The sequence below is a fragment of the Pseudophryne corroboree genome, chromosome 2, assembly GCF_028390025.1.
Source record: "Pseudophryne corroboree isolate aPseCor3 chromosome 2, aPseCor3.hap2, whole genome shotgun sequence".
Taxonomy (NCBI): domain Eukaryota; kingdom Metazoa; phylum Chordata; class Amphibia; order Anura; family Myobatrachidae; genus Pseudophryne; species Pseudophryne corroboree.
The window spans coordinates 590,409,580-590,430,339 of NC_086445.1; the positions used below are offsets into that span (position 1 = coordinate 590,409,580).

Sequence of the window (20,760 nt, forward strand, 5' to 3'; positions counted from 1 at the left end):
TTCTACAGGGGAATAGTCGGTTTGTATCTCAAAGGACAATTCAGGGTCCTCTTCACGTCTAATTCTCTCTTGCTTTTCTTTTTTATCCCTGATAAATTTCCTTATTTTTCTGTCTACCAGTGTTTTCTCTGTTTTTTTCAGATTAGCCTCTATTCTTTGTTCTAGTTCTTTGTATTCACTATTACCTACAAAGGGGCTAATGAGGTCCCTATAAACCTTGATTTGCTCGTCCAGTTTTTCTAATTCTTTCTTTCTTTCTTTAATAATCAAGTTCATCAAAGATATTGAGCAATCATTCATGATGCTTTCCCACTCTTCCTTGAATACACTAGATGAATTATCAAAAGAAACCTTTTTCTCAATCTGTAGGCCCCTTGGTATAATATTATTAATAACATATTTCTCTAGGGTCACCATTTCCCACCAAGATTTATTCTCTCTGATGAGGGTGTTTTCAAGTTTCCTCATAATGGTTTCTAAGCTTTCATCTAGTAATTCAATATGCTCCCCATCTTCTCTAAATAAATTTTCCAACATAGAACGTCTATGATCTCTAAATTTGAACATCCTAAATGCAGCACTAAGTTGGTAGTCAGGAAGGGAAAAGTGCAAATAATTCTAGTACAGAAGATCTGGCTTCCAGGTAAGTGCGCAAAATACCATAAGGAGCAGCCTATATCCAAAACACAGCAGGGGTATTCCCTCCACCCCCAACAATAGGTGCAACAATAAAAAGTGAGTGAATTGGAGAATGGCGCCCTTCTATCTCTATATAAAATATGATCTTTATAGGTAATAAAGAGTGAGTGAACAATATACGTTCCTTTATGTGGCTTGTATCATCAGCGTATAGTATATCAGGTTCTTCTTCTATCCACACAGCATTCTTTCTTTTGTTCAATTTTCTCTCCAAATACCCAAGAAATAGAGGGAAATGGACAGACAATAGTATAATACTGTTTTTATTTATTTAAAAAGACATCAAAGTTCCAATCTAAGTAAAATGACACACAGGTGACAAGGAAAATCCCAAAAAGTGGAGGTAATGTAATTACCGGATAGTAGGAGAACCGATCAAAGTTCTCAAACTCGCATGATGTAATAGCAATCTCAGGTAGCCACCCGGGTTAACAGCTCCCTGGAACCGGCAATCACCCTCGTCCACAGTCGTCTGGATAGTCCTTATCCCAGCACCAACGCGTTTCAGGTCTGTTCCAGACCCTTTTTCAAGGTAAGTGTGTCTGCATTCATTTCCTATATCTATTTATCTAAGCATCCCCCAATCAGAATAGGTGTATAATTTCCCAATAAACATCACCTGTTACAAAGATGGCAGCTCTCATACAGTTTACATGCGTAACCATGGAAATCGTCTTCAGCCCCCAATCATATGCAGCCTCATGGTCATGTGGCATAATCATGTGACATTAAAATCATGTGACCCACAACTTAATATCCTAATGTCAATCTTACAGTGTGGGCACTTCCGCCCTTAATTGCCGTCACTTCCGCCCTTGGAGAAAAAAGAGATGAACCTATATTCTTCACTATTGTCAGTGAAATGATCTTCTATGTTCCCTTAGAGGCTTATCCATCCAGCAGCATAACCTCCTACAGCTGCCGATCGTCAGTTAGAGACTGTTCCGTTCACGGCACTTCCGCCCTTACTGGTCCGCGGTCCATGCGTCATATCCGCTTCCGTCATCCGGCTGTATGGTTCATTTGCGGCGGAGGACTAGGCACTTCCGCCCTTACCAGCGCATGTTATGTCGGACATATGGAGGGTATAAATCGACAGAAGAAAGAGGGCATTAAAATCTTTAATATCAGCTCTCACAATTTGTCTATATATGAGACGAAAGTTCTTGAGAAGGGAATAAAATATGCCCCCACTACCTCCATTAACAAATTTTCCACGTTCGTTGACATACATAAATTTATCCGGAAATTATGTCTTAAAAAATTCTTCATAACAAAAGAATGCACACCGGATATAGACACGAACAATGTAGAGGCCACCACCCCCTTTAAACCAAGATCCATCTTTTTTCCACAACATATGAAAGGAAATTTCGTTGAGACCTTCTCCACACTGGTACAGGATGACTTAAAGGGTATTAACAACCAAGGAGTCAAATGTAACCTTACAATAAAGGAGAGAGAAGCATTAAAACAACTTAAAAACAATCAGGAACTGGTTATCAAACCTGCAGATAAAGGGGGAGGGATAGTGGTGATGGACAGAAGTTGGTATGTCTCTGAAGTTGAGAAACATCTGAGTGATAGAGAAACCTATCAAAAGTTAAGGACGGACCCCACGGCAAAAATTCTAGCGAAATTAGAAGATTTGAGTAAAAAATATGGGGATATAAATGTACTCACGAAAAAGGAGCAGGAGTTTATTGTGAATAAAGATCCGATAGTCCCGGTGATCTACCTTCTGCCGAAAGTACATAAGGACGCACAGCATCCCCCCGGTAGACCTATTGTCTCCGGGATTGGATCAATATCTGCAAATCTCTCGGAAATGATTGATTTCCATTTACAACCTCTGGTAATGAAGAATAAATCGCATTTACGAGACACGAAAGATCTTTTGAATTGGTTACAGACACTAACATGGGAAAGTGATATGTATATGGTGACGGCTGATGTGAAGTCCCTTTACACCATCATCGACCATCAGATTGGCCTTATGGCTGTGGCAGACTCTCTGAGTAGAAGTAATATAGAAGTGAAGACTCAGGAGTTCATTATTGAAAGTGTTCGTTTCATTCTGGAGAACAACTACTTCATGTTCAATGGAGATTTTTTTGCACAGAGGGTGGGCACGGCCATGGGCACCAGGTTCGCCCCAAGTTATGCTAACATCTTTATGGGGAAATGGGAGACCGACTTTGTATGGGGTTCCCACCCATTTGGGGCGAGCCTGGTGTCGTGGAGACGTTATATCGACGATGTCCTCTTTCTGTGGAAGGGAGAAAGAGAAGATCTTGATAAATTTTGTATCTATCTCAATGACAATCCTTGTCATATTGAATTTACTTTCAATGTGAGCAATATTGAGGTCAATTTTTTAGATATCAGCCTCTATATTAAGGATGGCATCTTGTGCACTAAGACATTTACAAAACCCACCGACTCACAGACTTATATTGACAAAAATAGCTGCCATCATGGGAATTGGCTTAACTCCATCCCCAATAGCCAATTCAAACGAATTAGACGGAACTGCTCCGATGAAGTTGTCTGTAGGGAACAATTAGAACAACTAGAAGATAGATTTAGAAATAGTGGGTATGAGGCAGCTTCGTTGGAAAAGGTTAAGGAGAGTGTCACTCATTTGAAACGGGAAACTCTATTGGAAAATAAACACAGAACAGAAACATCTAACAAGTTCGAATACGCCTTTATCACACAATATAGCGTTCAACATAAAATGATAGAGAAATCCTTTAGAAAACATTGGGGGGTACTTAAGAAAGACCCTGTTTTAAGAAGTGTATTACCAGAACAACCTTTGTTCATCTATAAAAAAGCCCCCAACCTGAAAAATACACTGGTGAGAAGTGATTTGCCCCCAATTAAAAAAGAGGGCATTAGAAGCACTAAAGGGTTCCACAGATGTGGGTCTTGTGTAGGATGCAGAGAAATTACCACTGACAGTGGGAAGAAATTAGAAAATCTAGATATTAATGGGACCATCCATGAAATACGAGATTTCATCACGTGTAACGTGAAAAATGTGGTTTACGCCATCGAATGTTCCTGCCACCTCTTCTATATCGGGCGAACCTCGAGACAGGTTAAGATACGGGTAGGAGAGCACCTTAGGAACATCAGGAGGGGACTGGATACCCATGCATTATCTAGTCACTTTAAAAAGCATCACAACTGTGACCCCAAACAAATCGTGAGATTTGTGGGCATCAAGAGGGTGGAGAGTGGCCGTAGACATAAAGACCTGGCAAAATGCCTGGCGAAAACTGAGATGGAATTAATATACAAATACAATACATTGATACCTCATGGATTAAACTCGGACTTCGAGTTGAAGTGGTTTTTGTAGGATGTTTTCTGTCATATAGATGTCAATCACATTTATAGATTTTTAATCGGTATTTTCATGTCCCATCTTACTAGTGGGGGATTTTTATGGTAAATTATTTATTGTATTATATATGATGTTATGTCCTTTTTGTTTATTCTGATCCCTTTTTATTGGGATCTTGTGAAATCAATTATTCATAATTTTTAAAAACTATTTTATTATTTTTATTGTAGTTAAAACCATCAAGATATGTTGTCACCAAAATGGGGACTTAAGATAAATGTGTGAAATATCATGTGGATGACAAAAGATCGCCCAAAGATCTATGGATGCTGCCATGCCTTTATTGTGTCGATTTGTCCTGATGCTGCGATTAATTGAGGGCGGATATAGAATACAACAGCGGAGTAAGTGAGGGCGGAAGTACTAACTCCGTCGTCTCCACAAGGTCAAGAGGAGATTAGGAATGTCCGACATAACATGCGCTGGTAAGGGCGGAAGTGCCTAGTCCTCCGCCGCAAAAGAACCATACAGCCGGATGACGGAAGCGGATATGACGCATGGACCGCGGACCAGTAAGGGCGGAAGTGCCGTGAACGGAACAGTCTCTAACTGACGATCGGCAGCTGTAGGAGGTTATGCTGCTGGATGGATAAGCCTCTAAGGGAACATAGAAGATCATTTCACTGACAATAGTGAAGAATATAGGTTCATCTCTTTTTTCTCCAAGGGCGGAAGTGACGGCAATTAAGGGCGGAAGTGCCCACACTGTAAGATTGACATTAGGATATTAAGTTGTGGGTCACATGATTTTAATGTCACATGATTATGCCACATGACCATGAGGCTGCATATGATTGGGGGCTGAAGACGATTTCCATGGTTACGCATGTAAACTGTATGAGAGCTGCCATCTTTGTAACAGGTGATGTTTATTGGGAAATTATACACCTATTCTGATTGGGGGATGCTTAGATAAATAGATATAGGAAATGAATGCAGACACACTTACCTTGAAAAAGGGTCTGGAACAGACCTGAAACGCGTTGGTGCTGGGATAAGGACTATCCAGACGACTGTGGACGAGGGTGATTGCCGGTTCCAGGGAGCTGTTAACCCGGGTGGCTACCTGAGATTGCTATTACATCATGCGAGTTTGAGAACTTTGATCGGTTCTCCTACTATCCGGTAATTACATTACCTCCACTTTTTGGGATTTTCCTTGTCACCTGTGTGTCATTTTACTTAGATTGGAACTTTGATGTCTTTTTAAATAAATAAAAACAGTATTATACTATTGTCTGTCCATTTCCCTCTATTTCTTGGGTATTTGGAGAGAAAATTGAACAAAAGAAAGAATGCTGTGTGGATAGAAGAAGAACCTGATATACTATACGCTGATGATACAAGCCACATAAAGGAACGTATATTGTTCACTCACTCTTTATTACCTATAAAGATCATATTTTATATAGAGATAGAAGGGCGCCATTCTCCAATTCACTCACTTTTTATTGTTGCACCTATTGTTGGGGGTGGAGGGAATACCCCTGCTGTGTTTTGGATATAGGCTGCTCCTTATGGTATTTTGCGCACTTACCTGGAAGCCAGATCTTCTGTACTAAGATTGTACGCAAGGCAGTCAAGAGACCACTGCCGGTTGTTCAGGTAACGGAAGAGAATCTCCTTCTGGATACGGAGGAGGGTGAGTTGATTGAAACTAACCTGGAGGCTGATCCCACAGAAGAGGAGTCAGCGATCTCAGGTATTGATTCCCTAATTGAGGCAGTTAAGGAGAAACTGGATTTTAAAGGTGAGGAGGTTAAAGAACCTGAGGAATTCGACTTATTCGATTCCCAGAAACCTTGTGCGGCAGTGTTTCCTATTCCCAGGTCCCTCCAAAATCAGATGGAGGAAGCCTGGAAACAACCTGATAAGCGATTTCAATTCCCAAAGCGTTTTCAGGCAACGTATCCTTTGCCTAAGGGGGTAATGGATAAATGGGAAAATCCACCGGTAGTGGATGCTTCCCTAGGTAGATTATCAAAAAAGACAATCTTGTCAATACCTAATGTAACGACATTGAAGGAGGTCTCAGATCGCAAGGTTGACACGGCCTTAAAGTCGATTTTTGTAGCGGCAGGTGCAGCACAGAGACCTACTCTCATCTGTGCTTGGGTTAACAAGGCCATGGGAGCATGGGCCAGTCGTATTATACGAGCTATTGAAGAAGAAGATAGTTTGGAAGAGATTACTAATCTGGCGGAACACATTCGTGAATCAGCTTCATATTTATGTCAAGCATCTAAAGATGCTAGTAGGATTGCATCACGCATATCCGCATCGGCCGTATCAGCAAGGAGAATCTTATGGCTTAGAGAATGGCAGGGGGATTCTGACACTAAGAAGGCGGTGGAAGCTATTCCCTTTACGGGTGATACGCTTTTCGGCCCAGAATTGGACAAGTGGATTTCCCAGGCTACAGCGGGAAAGTCTACATTCCTTCCTACTCCTTATACAAGGAGCGCGCCACAGGCTAAAAGAGGTTATTCGGGACCAACGTTTAATTCCTTCAGATCTCAGTCCTTTCGAGGCCGAGGTAGAGGTTTTGGTGGACAAGCACGTGGGGGCAGAGGTAGAGGCAGGCCACAGGCAACGTACAAGAAGCAGGATAAACCTGCTGAGAAAACCGTGGCATGACGGTCTCCCAGCTCACCTGGGGTCTCCCCTGGTGGGTGCACGACTGGAGAGGTTTCAGGACAGATGGGCCATCACCTCTCCAGAGAGCTGGATAAACAGCATAATCTCTCAGGGGTACAAGATGGAGTTTCAAGAGAGACCTTACAGTCAATTTTTTACGACAGGACTACCTCGGTGCCCTCAGAAAACAAAGGCGTTACTTTCCGCAATTCAGAAATTGCTACAATCAGAAGTTATCGTTCCAGTTCCTACCCCTCAGAGAGGATCAGGTTTTTATTCCAGTCTTTTTGTTGTGCCAAAACCAGACGGAACAGTCAGGCCGATTCTAAATTTAAAAGTTTTAAATCAATTTCTAAGAATTTACAAATTCAAGATGGAATCAATACAGTCGGTCATTGCAGGTCTAGAGCACAAGGAGTTCATGATATCCATGGACATAAAGGATGCATACCTGCATATCCCAATATGGTCTCCCCACCAAGCTTACCTACGGTTTGCGTTGGTAAAGGATCATTATCAATTCAGAGCTCTACCGTTCGGTCTATCAACAGCCCCAAGGATCTTCACGAAGATCATGGCGATCATGGTGGCAGAATTGAGAGTAAGAGGAATCACTATAATACCTTATCTAGACGATCTCCTAATCAAGGCCTCGTCTCGGGAGAAGCTGATACAGGATGCTCAGACATCTCACCAATTCCTGATTCAACACGGTTGGATTGTGAATTTCAAGAAATCCAGCCTCATTCCAGCACAACGGATTCAGTTCCTAGGGCTTATATTGGACACAGTGAAATTGAGAATTTTTCTGCCAGAATCCAAGATTCAGGATATACGGAAATTGGTGACTCAGGTACTGGAGACACAAACTGTGTCTCTACATCTCTGTGTACAACTTCTAGGAAAGATGGTAGCGTCATTCGAAGCTCTTCAGTACGGAATACTTCATTCCCGACCCTTTCAGATGAATCTCATTGCTCAAGGAGCAGGTTCACACTGGCTACTTCATCGGAGAATCAAACTTCAACCACAGGTACGTATCTCTCTGACATGGTGGTTGATACACAAGAATCTCGCTGCAGGGAGGAGATTCGGCATATGGGACTGGAGGATTCTGACAACAGATGCCAGTCTGAGAGGTTGGGGAGCCGTCCTGGAGGACCATCAATTTCAGGGACGTTGGACGTCTCACGAAAGCAGTTTACCCATAAATATTCTGGAACTAAGAGCTGTTTACAACGCACTCCTATTAGCCGAAGATCTGGTCATAGGCCAGTATGTAAGAATACAGTCGGACAATGTCACGACAATGGCTTATATAAACCGTCAAGGGGGAACAAAGAGCAGGATGGCGTTGAAGGAATCAACAAAGATCCTATTGTGGGCAGAAAAGAGAAACATCATACTCTCGGCGATATTCATACCAGGAGTAGAAAACTGGGAGGCAGACTATCTCAGTCGACAAGACATGCATCCGGGAGAGTGGTGTCTTCACCCGCGGATTTTCAAGATGATAGTGAGGAGATGGGGTCTTCCACAGATAGACCTCATGGCATCGAGACAGAATCATCAGCTGCCCAGATATGTATCCAGGACAAGGGATACTGCAGCAGAAGGAGTCAATGCGTTGACATTTCCTTGGGATTACGAAAGGGTGTACATATTTCCACCTTTCCCCCTCATACCAAGGATACTGAAGAGGTTAAAAAGAGAGCGAGCGTGGGCGATTCTAATCGCACCAGATTGGCCACGCAGGAGTTGGTACTCGGACCTGCAGGGATTACTGTCAGAAGACCCGTGGAGGTTACCTCAAAGAGAGGACCTACTATCGCAAGGACCGTTTCTTCACCCAGACCTGAACAGACTGCGTTTGACGGCGTGGCTGTTGAAACCAGGATTTTAAGAGACAGAGGGATACCAAGAAGAGCCATCCCTACGATGATTGCGGCTAGAAAGCCAGTTACAGCGAGGCATTACTACAGAATTTGGAAGAAGTATATAGACTGGTGTCAGGAACGGGGTTGGGATTCGAAATCCTTCCACCTGTCCAGATTGTTACTGTTCCTTCAAGCAGGTTTGGCGTTAGGCCTGCGTTTGGGATCCCTGAAGGTTCAGTTGTCGGCTTTATCTATTCTGTTTCAACAAAAGTTGGCTTTGTTGCCAGAAATTCAAACTTTTTTGCAAGGGGTGCTAAGGATACAGCCCCCTTTTCGAGCACCCACGGCACCTTGGGACTTGAATTTGGTGTTAGGATTTTTGAAATCACCTTTGTTTGAGCCATTACTACGGACAGATCTAAAATATTTGTCTTGGAAGGTGACGTTGTTGTTAACCTTAGCTTCGGCAAGACGGGTCTCGGAGTTGGGAGCCTTGTCTTGTAAAAGTCCCTTTTTGATTTTTCATAAGGACAGAGCGGAACTGCGTACAAGAGCAGATTTCCTTCCTAAGGTTGTTTCAGGTTATCATGTAAACCAACCTATTGTGGTCCCATCTTTCCAGAGCGTAACAGATGGGGATGTGGCATTGGATGTAGTACGAGCTTTAAAGGTGTACGTACAGGTTACATCAGCATTTCGAAAGTCGGATCATTTATTTGTACTTTATGATGGGCCAAAGAAGGGTTGGCCGGCTTCTAAACAGTCTCTGTCCAGATGGATTAGACTGGCTATCAGACAAGCGTATATTTCCAGTGGGAAACAGGTTCCAGTGCGGACAGGTGCACATACCACTAGATCAGTGGGTGCCTCCTGGGCAGCTGCCAGAGGAGTCTCCACTACTCAACTTTGCAGAGCGGCGACGTGGTCTTCAGCTCACACGTTTGCTAAATTTTATAAGTTTGATACCTTTGCGTCTGAAGATGCCAATTTCGGGCGTTTGGTTTTGCAGGCAACAGACAGCACTCCCTCCCTGGGGGATAACTTTGGGACGTCCCCTAATGTCTAAGATGGAACTCCAGTGTCCCCTAGTGGATGAAAGAGAAAAGAGGATTTTGGTACTTACCGATAAATCCATTTCTCTGAATCCTCTAGGGGACACTGGACGCCCGCCCCTGTGCTGTCAATCCTGCAGTGTATATGGTTCTGGTTTATACAGTTCGTACAGCAGCGTTGGTTATCTGTTAAGGATGTTATTGGATGCTGTTGGGCAAGTTGCACGGTTCGGTTCCTTCGCCATAGGCTCTCGTACTTGCTCTCATCTCTCGGTACAATTTTCGAAACTGAGGCATGAGGGGCGTGAAGGGGCGGAGCCGGCTGTGCAGTCAATGCAAATTTTTGAGATTGTGCCACACCTCCGGTTCACAGACTTCACACCCCTAATGTCTAAGATGGAACTCCAGTGTCCCCTAGAGGATTCAGAGAAATTGATTTATCGGTAAGTACCAAAATCCTCTTTTTGTCTTCATTGAATCCTTCTAATTTACATTTTATCATAGCAATCCAGTAGCGCTGCTATCTTGTGCTGTTTTGTGTATTTCTATTTATTGGGTCTGACTAACCCCAATTCTGTAGCAGCTGCATTAGAACAACAACACCTATATGCGCCTGATCTCCAGTTTTTTGTTTTATAATCCAGCATTAGAATACTGAGAAAAGACCAAATTATGCCACTAAGGAACCATTCTGTTGGGATTAGTCTTGAATTTATATGCTCAGTTTACATATATGCTTCCACCGTGGTCATTCACACACGGCGGCACACAGCAGGTGGGCGGCTACAGCCCTACTGCGAGAGGCCAGCCTGCGGGTCACATTGGTCACAGAGGGGAGGCAGGGAGAGTCCTATATAGTGGTGGCCATATAGATTATGCACTGCTGCAGAGGGGATACAGAAAAGGTAGAGCAATATGACTGACAGGCTGCAGCATGGGACTGAATACACCAAGCGGGCTTTTCTCAAGTCCTTTCTGGATTCTCATTAGTCATCCCTCACATGTTTTGTTTTTCTACTCACTGCAGGCAGAGCACGGCCACTATTTCCCTTAGAGACCAAGCACTGCTATCACTATAAGGCTGCAGTCTACAAGGAGTCTCCTGCCACAGGCTGACATCCCATCTACAATCCTTCCAAAGAGCTGTGAGTACACTGGGGTGTTGCATTGGTTGGTGCAGGCAGTAAATTCATTATTGACAGGGAGTTGTGCGATCTCTCCCTGTTTCACATCACTTTCTGGTCTCTAACTACTTCTCAGTCTTCACTGTATATATTCTACCTGTGTGAGTGTTTTGCCAAAGATTCATAAAGATCCACATACACTAGACTACCGGGGAGGTCCATTGCAAGATAGCACCTTTCCTTGTGTACACATGCCTATGTCCCTATAGATTGTAAGCTTGCGAGCAGGGCCTTCCTACCTCTGTGACTGTTTGTTATCACCCAGTTTGTTATTGTTATTTCAAATTGTAAAGCGCAACGGAATTTGCTGCACTATATAAGAAACTGTTAATAAATAAATAAATAATTGTATCTGGAATAAACTCAGTAACTTCAAACCTGTCGGAGTATATAGATTTCCATTTACAGCCTCTAGTGGCGAAAAATCGCTCTCATCTAAAAGATACCACTGGCTTTTTTAATCTGCTGAAGACCAAAGTTTAGGATGATACTTTCATTATGGTAACAGTAGATGTACGGTCACTATATTCCGTTATTAACCATCAAGACAGTATTAAAGCGGATTCTGAGGCATTGGAAGACAATGATTTAGAATCAGGTTTACAGGAATTAATTGATGACGTACAATTTATTTGAACTAATATTTACTTTGCTTTAAAGATGATTTTTACCTTCAGAAGATCGGAACCGCAATGAGCACCAGGTTCACTCCAAGTTATGCTAATCTTTTTATGGTGTCTTGGGAAAGGAATCATATATGGAACCATAACCCCTTCAGAGCAAACCTGGTGTCCTGATGATGTGTTTTTTATTTGGAGTGGCGGTCCGGTACTTCTAGAGGAGTTTTTTTAAAATTATCTTAATCAGAATTCAATTAATATTTATTTTACCTTTGAAATAAGTGACAACTGCATGAATTTTTTAGATGTGTGTGTTTACTAAAAGGAGGGAACACTCCAGACAAAAAATTATAGGAATTAACTGATTCCCATGCCTACCTCAGAAGTGACAGCTGTCACCATCCTCACTGGCTGGGGTACATAGGCGGACAGCTGAGACATTTGAGAAGGAATTGTACAGACATCAGTATTTATGATGAACAGGCCCATGAAATGCAAATTAATTTGATAGCATCAGGGTACACACCTGAGACAGTAAAGGAGAATGCTGAATTGTGGGTAGGATACCTAGAGAAAACATACTTAAAAATAAGAGCAAGCCGCATAATAGGGGACCCACACCCTATGATGGGCTTTCATAACCTCATCTAACAATCAGTATAGGGAAATATAAAAAACATTGGGGAAGCATTGGATTATCTTGAGGGGATCTCACAGTGAGCAAAATGCTCCCAATGAAGCCTAAGTGCATTTATAAAAGAGGACCAAACCTTAGTACAGCATTGGTGAGGAGTGCATTGCCTCCTGTGAGATCACTTCCCACTGTTAAATCTAAAGAGTTTTTTAGATGCGGTATGTGCATTGGGTGCCGGACTATGGGTGTAATTCAGAACTGATCGCAGCAGCAAATTTGTTAGCAGTTGGGCAAAACCATGTGCACTGCAGGAGAGTTAGATTTGGGTGGGTTATTTTGTTTCTGTGCAGAGTAAATACTGGCAGTTTTATTTGTACACTGCAATTTAGATTTCAGTTTGAAAACACCCCACCCAAATCTAATTCTCACTGCACATGTTATATCTGCCCCTCCCCCCCACCCCCCTTCCTCCCTCGCAGTGCACATGGTTTTGCCCAGCTGCTAACAAATTTGCTGCTGCGATCAACTCTGAATTAGGCCCTATAAAAAGTGATGGAAAAAATAAGATCAGCGAAGTAATGATCAATGACAAAAATTTCATTACATGTAATACCAAAAATGTTGTGTACGCAATCAAATGCGACTGCGTATTATTTTACATTGGACGAACGTCCAGACCCCTCAAAGTTTGATTTAGTGAACATTTGAGAAATATTAGAGGAGGTTTAGAAACACATGCTCAGATCATTTTAGAACTCGTCATAACAAATGCCCGTCAGGCATGAAAAGATCTGTAGGGATCCGATGGGTGAAAGGTCACTGGCGTCAGATAGACCGCCCACTCAATTAGCAAAGGTATAAATGAAGGCCATATATGAATTAGGAACGCTAAAGCCAGGAGGTCTGAACCTGGACTTTGAAGTCAAATGGTTTTTATAACTGTTTTTCTCTAACGTCCTAGTGGATGCTGGGAACTCCGTAAGGACCATGGGGATAGACGGGCTCCGCAGGAGACATGTGCACTTTAAGAAAGAATTTAGGCTCTGGTGTGCACTGGCTCCTCCCTCTATGCCCCTCCTCCAGACCTCAGTTTGATACTGTGCCCAGACGAGCTGGGTGCTTTTCAGTGAGCTCTCCTGAGTTTACTGAGAGAAAGTATTTTGTTAGGTTTTTTATTTTCAGGGAGCTCTGCTGGCAACAGACTCCCTGCATCGTGGGACTGAGGGGAGAGAAGCAGCCCTACTCTCTGAAGCTAGGTCCTGCTTCTTAGGCTACTGGACACCATTAGCTCCAGAGGGATCGTACGCAGGATCTCACCCTCGCCGTCCGATCCCAGAGCCACGCCGCCGTCCCCCTCGCAGAGCCGGAAGACAGAAGCCGGGTGAGTATGAGAAGCAAAGAAGACTTCACAGGCGGCAGAAGACTCCGTTCTTCACTGAGGTAACGCACAGCACTGCAGCTGTGCGCCATTGCTCCCACACACATCACATACTCCGGTCACTGTAAGGGTGCAGGGCGCAGGGGGGGGGGGGGGCGCTCTGGGCAGCATTTGGGACCTCTTTTGGCAAAAGTTAAACATATATACAGCTGGGCACTGTATATATGTATGAGCCCCCGCCAAAAATTGCATATTTAAGCGGGACAGAAGCCCGCCGCCGAGGGGGCGGAGCTTCTTCCTCAGCACTCACCAGCGCCATTTTTTCTCCACAGCTCCGCTGAGAAGAAGCTCCCCAGGCTCTCCCCTGCAGATACACGGTAGAAGAGGGTAAAAAGAGAGGGGGGGCACATAATTAGGCGCAAAAAAACAATATATAAACAGCAGCTACTGAGTTAACATTAAGTTACTGTGTTATTCCTGGGTTTATAGCGCTGGGGTTTGTGCTGGCATACTCTCTCTCTGTCTCTCCTAAGGGCCTTGTGGGGGAACTGTCTTCAAAAAGGGCATTCCCTGTGTGTGTGGTGTGTCGGTACGCTTGTGTCGACATGTCTGATGAGGAAGGCTATGTGGAAGCAGAGCGGGAGCAAATGAATGTGGTGTCTCCGCCGACGGCGCCGACACCTGATTGGATGGATATGTGGAAGATTTTAAATGATAATGTTAATTCCTTGCATAAGAGGTTAGAAAAAGCTGTAGCCTCAGTCCCAACCCTGTGCCTGATCCTATGTCGCAGAGGCCGTCAGGGTCTCAGAAGCGCCCACTATCCCAAATTGTTGACACAGATACCGACATGGATTCTGACTCCAGTGTCGATTACGATGATGCAAAGTTACAGCCAAAATTGGCTAAATCCATCCGATTATATGATTATAGCAATTAAGGATGTGTTGCACATCACAGAGGAAATCCCAGTCCCTGAAAAGAGGGTACATATGTATGGGGAAAAGAAGCCGGAGGTAACCTTTCCCCCCTCACACAAGCTAAATGAGTTATGTGAAAAGGCTAGGGAATCTCCAGATAAAAAACTGCAGATTTCCAAAAGGATTCTTATGGCGTATCCTTTCCCACCAACGGACAGGTTACGCTGGGAATCATCCCCTAAGGTGGACAAAGCTTTAACACGCTTATCCAAGAAGGTAGCCCTGCCGTCACAGGATACGGCTACCCTCAAAGATGCTGCGGATCGCAAACAGGAGGTTACCGTGAAGTCCATTTATACACATTCAGGTACCTTACTGAGGCCGGCGATCGCGTCGGCCTGGGTGTGTAGTGCTGTAGCAGCATGGGCGGATACCGTGTCTGAGGAAATTGATACCTTAGACAAGGATACTATATTGTTGACCTTGGGGCATATTAAAGACGCTGTCCTATATATGAGAGATGCTCAAAGAGACATTAGTCTACTGGGTTCTAGAATAAATGCTATGTCAATTTCTGCCAGAAGGGTCCTGTGGACTCAGCAATGGACAGGTGATGCCGACTCAAAAAGGCATATGGAGGTTTTACCTTACAAGGGTGAGGAATTGTTTGAGGAGGGTCTCTCGGACCTGGTCTCCACAGCTACTGCTGGAAAGTCAAATTTTTTGCCATATGTTTCCTCACAGCCTAAGAGAGCACCGTATTATCAAATGCAGTCCTTTCGATCACAGAAAAACAAGAAAGTCCGAGGTGCGTCCTTTCTTGCCAGAGGCAAGGGCAGAGGAAAGAAACTGCACAACACAGATAGTTCCCAGGAACAGAAGTCCTCCCCGGCCTCTACAAAATCCACCGCATGACGCTGGGGCTCCACAGGCAGAGCTAGGCCCGGTGGGGGCACGTCTTCGGAATTTCAGCCACAAGTGGGTTCACTCCCAGTTGGATCCCTGGGCAATAGATATTGTGTCTCAGGGATACAAGCTGGAATTCGAGGAGATGCCCCCTCACCGATACCTCAAATCGGCCCTGCCAGCTTCCGCCCACGAGAGGGAAATAGTGTTAACTGCAAATCACAAATTGTATCTTCAACAGGTGGTGGTCAAGGTTCCCCTCCTTCAACAAGGAAGGGGTTATTATTCGACCATGTTTGTAGTCCCGAAACCGGACGGTTCGGTCAGACCCATATTGAATTTAAAATCCCTGAACATATACCTGAAAAGGTTCAAGTTCAAGATGGAATCGCTGAGAGCGGTCATCGCAAGCCTGGAAGGGGGGGATTTTATGGTGTCTCTGGACATAAAGGATGCATACCTTCATGTCCCCATTTATCCACCTCATCAGGCGTACCTCAGATTTGTGGTACAGGATTGTCATTACCAATTTCATACGTTGCCGTTTGGTCTCTCCACGGCACCGAGAATATTTACCAAGGTAATGGCGGAAATGATGGTACTCCTGCGGAGGCAAGGAGTCACAATTATCCCATACTTGGACGATCTCCTCATAAAAGCGAGATTAAGAGAGCAGTTGCTGATCAGCGTAGCACTTTCTCTGGAAGTGTTACGGCAACACGGCTGGATTCTAAATATTCCAAAGCCGCAGTTGGTTCCTACGACTCGTCTGCCTTTCCTGGGCATGATTCTAGACACAGACCAGAAAAGGGTTTATCTCCTGATGGAGAAAGCTCAGGAACTCATGACACTGGTCAGGAACCTATTAAAACCAAAACAGGTGTCAGTGCATCACTGCACTCGTGTCTTGGTAAAGATGGTGGCATCATACGAGGCCATTCCCTTCGGCAGGTTCCATGCGAGGACTTTTCAATGGGACTTACTGGACAAGTGGTCCGGATCACATCTTCAGATGCATCGGTTAATCACCCTATCCCCCAGGGCCAGGGTGTCACTCCTGTGGTGGCTGCAGAGCGCTCACCTTCTCGAGGGCCGCAGATTCGGCATTCAGGACTAGGTCCTGGTGACCACGGACGCAAGCCTCCGAGGTTGGGGTGCAGTCACACAGGGAAGAAATTTCCAAGGTCTGTGGTCAAGTCAAGAGACTTGCCTTCACATCTACATCCTGGAACTAAGGGCCATATACAACGCCCTACGTCAAGTGGAGACCCTGCTTCGCGACCAACCGGTTCTGATTCAGTCAGACAACATCACTGCAGTGGCTCATGTAAACCGCCAAGGCGGCACAAGGAGCAGAGTGGCGATGGCGGAAGCCACCAGAATTCTTTGCTGGGCAGAGAATCACGTAAGCGCACTGTCAGCAGTGTTCATCCCGGGAGTGGACAACTGGGAAGCAGACTTCCTCAGCAGACACCACCTCCACCCGGGAGAGTGGGGACTTCATCAGGAAGTCTTCGCACAGATTACAAGTCGGTGGAAACTGCCACAGGTGGACATGATGGCATCCCGCCTCAACAAAAAGCTACAGAGGTATTGCGCCAGGTCAAGAGACCCTCAGGCGATAGCTGTAGACGCCCTGGTGACACCGTGGGTGTTCCAGTCGGTCTATGTATTTCCTCCTCTTCCTCTCATACCCAAGGTGCTGAGGATAATAAGAAAAAGAGGAGTGAGAACAATACTCATTGTTCCAGATTGGCCACGAAGGACTTGGTATCCAGATCTGCAAGAAATGTTCACAGAGGACCCGTGGCCTCTTCCTCTAAGACAGGACTTGTTGCAACAGGGGCCCTGTCTGTTCCAAGACTTACCGCGGCTGCGTTTGACGGCATGGCGGTTGAACGCCGGATCCTAGCAGAGAAAGGCATTCCGGATGAGGTCATTCCTACGCTGATAAAGGCTAGGAAGGACGTGACAGCTCAACATTATCACCATATATGGCGAAAATATGTTGCTTGGTGTGAGGCCAGGAATGCTCCTACGGAGGAATTCCAGCTGGGCCGTTTCCTTCACTTCCTACAGTCCGGAGTGAATTTGGGCCTAAAATTGGGTTCCAATAAGGTCCAAATTTCGGACCTATCCATTTTCTTTCAAAAGGAGTTGGCTTCTCTACCTGAAGTTCAGACGTTTGTAAAGGGAGTGCTCATATTCAGCCCCCTTTTGTGCCTCCAGTGGCACCTTGGAATCTTAACGTGGTGTTGAGTTTCCTGAAATCCCACTGGTTTGAACCACTCAAAACGGTGGAGTTGAAATATCTCACGTGGAAGGTGGTCATGCTATTAGCCTTGGCTTCGGCTAGGCGTGTGTCAGAGTTAGCGGCTTTGTCACATAAAAGCCCCTATCTGGTTTTCCATGCGGATAGAGCAGAATTGCGGACCCTTCCACAATTTCTGCCGAAAGTGGTTTCATCCTTTCATATAAACCAACCTATTGTGGTGCCTGTAGCTACTACTGACTTGGAGGATTCCGAGTTACTTGATGTGGTCAGGGCTTTGAAGGTTTATGTAGCCAGAACGGCTAGGGTCAGGAAAACAGAGTCTTAGTTTATCCTGTATGCTTCCAACAAGCTTGGTGCTCCTGCTTCAAAGCAAACTATTGCTCGCTGGATCTGTAACACGATTCAGCAGGCTCATTCTGCGGCTGGATTGCCGCTGCCAAAATCAGTTAAGGCCCATTCCACTAGGAAGGTGGGCTCTTCTTGGGCGGCTGCCCGAGGGGTCTCGGCATTACAGCTTTGCCGAGCGGCTACTAGGTCAGGTTCAAACACTTTTGCAAAGTTCTACAAGTTTGATACCCTGGCTGAGGAGGACCTTGTGTTTGCTCAATCGGTGCTGCAGAGTCATCTGCTCTCTCCCGCCCATTTTGGGAGCTTTGGTATAATCCCCATGGTCCTTACGGAGTCCCCAGCATCCACTAGGACGTTAGAGAAAATAAGATTTTACTTACCGGTAAATCTATTTCTCGTAGTCCGTAGTGGATGCTGGGCGCCCGTCCCAAGTGCGGACTTCTTCTGCAATACTTGTATATAGTTATTGCTTCAATAAGGGTTAAGTTATGGTTGCATCAGGGTTTGACCTGGTGCTCTGTTATTTGTCATACTGTTAACTGGTTGTTATCGCATGTTATACGGTGTGATTGGTGTGGCTGGTATGAATCTTGCCCTGGATTACCAAAATCCTTTCCTTGTACTGTCAGCTCTTCTGGGCACAGTTTCTCTAACTGAGGTCTGGAGGAGGGGCATAGAGGGAGGAGCCAGTACACACCGGAACCTAAATTCTTTCTTAAAGTGCCCATGTCTCCTGCTGAGCCCGTCTATCCCCATGGTCCTTACGGAGTCCCCAGCATCCACTACGGACTACGAGAAATAGATTTACCGGTAAGTAAAATCTTATTTTTTTTGTAATTGGTTTAGATGCACTTTTCACTTTAAGCACTGGCATATCTATAATGGGTGCAGTGTGTGCGGTGCACACGGGCCCCTGGGTCCAGAGGGAGCCCACACCACACACACTGCACCCATTTCTTCTATACTTACCTTTCCGGCGTCCATCGGCGACTGTGTGTGGGCCCCCTCCTCTCCTGTAGCCGTCACCGCCACTGCTAGCGCACTGAGCGCTAGAGACTTTGGCACAGTGCCAGAGTCTACAGCACATGCGCAGGACTCCGGAAAAATGGCGCCCATTTTTCGGAGTCCTGCGCATGTGCTGTAGACTCTGGCACTGTGCCAGAGTCTCAGTGCTGAGAGCGATAGCAGCGGCGGCGACAGCTACAGGAGAGGAGGGGGCCCACACACGGACTCTGCACACGGGTCCCTTCCTCTCTAGAAACACCGCTGACTTTAAGACTAGCACTTTCAGGGCACCAGGTCACTTTAAGGGCTCGGTGTGGCCTATATTCTGATGAGATATTTTACCTGTATGTATTCTTTATTTTTTATGTAAATTATATGTTTTTAATTCTTTTATATGAAAATCCCAATATAAATCCATGGAAAACCCAGTTAATTAAATTACTTGTACTGATGCCACACTGATGCCAGATTGATGGAAAATGAAAGCAACATTGCCATTAGTTTACAGTGTGGAGACTAGGGTGGCCAATCCTGGGCCATTTTTTCAATCCCGGGTATCAGGATTGAAAAATGATCCATCCCGGGATTCAATATGTCATTTACTGAGCAGAGGTGAGATGTGGGGCAGTGCAGGCAGGGAGTTCCGGAGGACGGTTTGCTCACGCTGCGCAGTGCGCACAGCCAGGGCCTGGAGGAGCTAAACAGGGGGAGCTAGGCAGCGTATGAGCCTCCTGAGCACGCTCAAAGCTGCCCGGAATAGACAAAAGTAAGGTGGTGGCCAATCCCGGGATTAAATCCCGGCCAATTTTAGGTCAGTATCCCGGGATCCCGCTTATCCTGATCCCGGGATTGGCCACCATAGTGGAGATAAATTAACATGGTGATTGTAAAGCTGGATATGACGTACCGCTAGTAAAAGACAAAGCGGATGTGCATCAGAGGAGATTCAACGGACAGTGGCTGGGCTCGTCACGTGCTCATGGGACATGTAGTTCTAATTAATGTATAGGAGCCACCTGTGCCCGCCGCTTGTGGAGTGGGTAAAGGGGGTTTTAAAAGGACAGAGGTGCACGGACGGACATATACCTGGGACACTTTGCCTTGTAAAGACCCATTTTGCAGGGTCGAGACGCGTTGGTTTGCTGTGGGAAAACAGCTGTGACCACTCTGGAGGACCTGGGTAACGGTGATTAGAACATGCCGCTTGCCCAGGTGTAACAGCTCATATGCTTCTAAGAACTGCCCGTATACAGTTCTCACCTTTAGTTGGTAATTCTTGCAGTTGGAACACTTCAGGATTCCCGCATTGTGGATGTCCATTTGTCGATTTACTTTGTGCTATATGTGTTTGTATAGTAAAACTGTGTTTCACTATATGCAAATTTCCTTCTTTTTTCTTTTGAAATTAATACTTGAGGATGAACTGATATGTTGCCTTGTATTATAGAGTGCTCATTTGTGTATTTGGCACAAACTCTTTTGACACACGTGTTTGTAACAATGACTGGAAGGTCAAACACCAAGGCTTCTTAGAAACTAATTGTCTGCACAAAATGCAGGACGAAATGTATTCATACAAATCCTGGGGGGAAGTCCATATTGTGTGAATCTTGTAATATTCCAGACACTGATAACATTGGCAAAAAAACAGATACATTAACAGCACTAACAAACTAACATAAGCAGACAGGTGTATGTGATAAAAGAGATCATATGAAATTTATTAATAATCACATTAAAAGTACTCAATAATACTCGGCAAGTTTGAGAACAAATGGTAAAAAAAACAACGGAGCTTGTTTATATATAC

The 20,760-nt window shown here is 44.9% G+C and overlaps 1 long non-coding RNA gene across 1 annotated transcript in view; it reads left to right on the forward strand.

The window, feature by feature from the left end:
* LOC135037798 (uncharacterized) overlaps positions 1-20,760 on the forward strand; it is a 124,860-nt gene that overhangs the window by 43,214 nt on the left and 60,886 nt on the right. Inside the window, exon 3 of the long non-coding RNA XR_010232283.1 lies at positions 10,708-10,825. This is a non-coding gene — a long non-coding RNA (uncharacterized LOC135037798). The remainder of the gene's footprint in view (positions 1-10,707; positions 10,826-20,760) is intronic.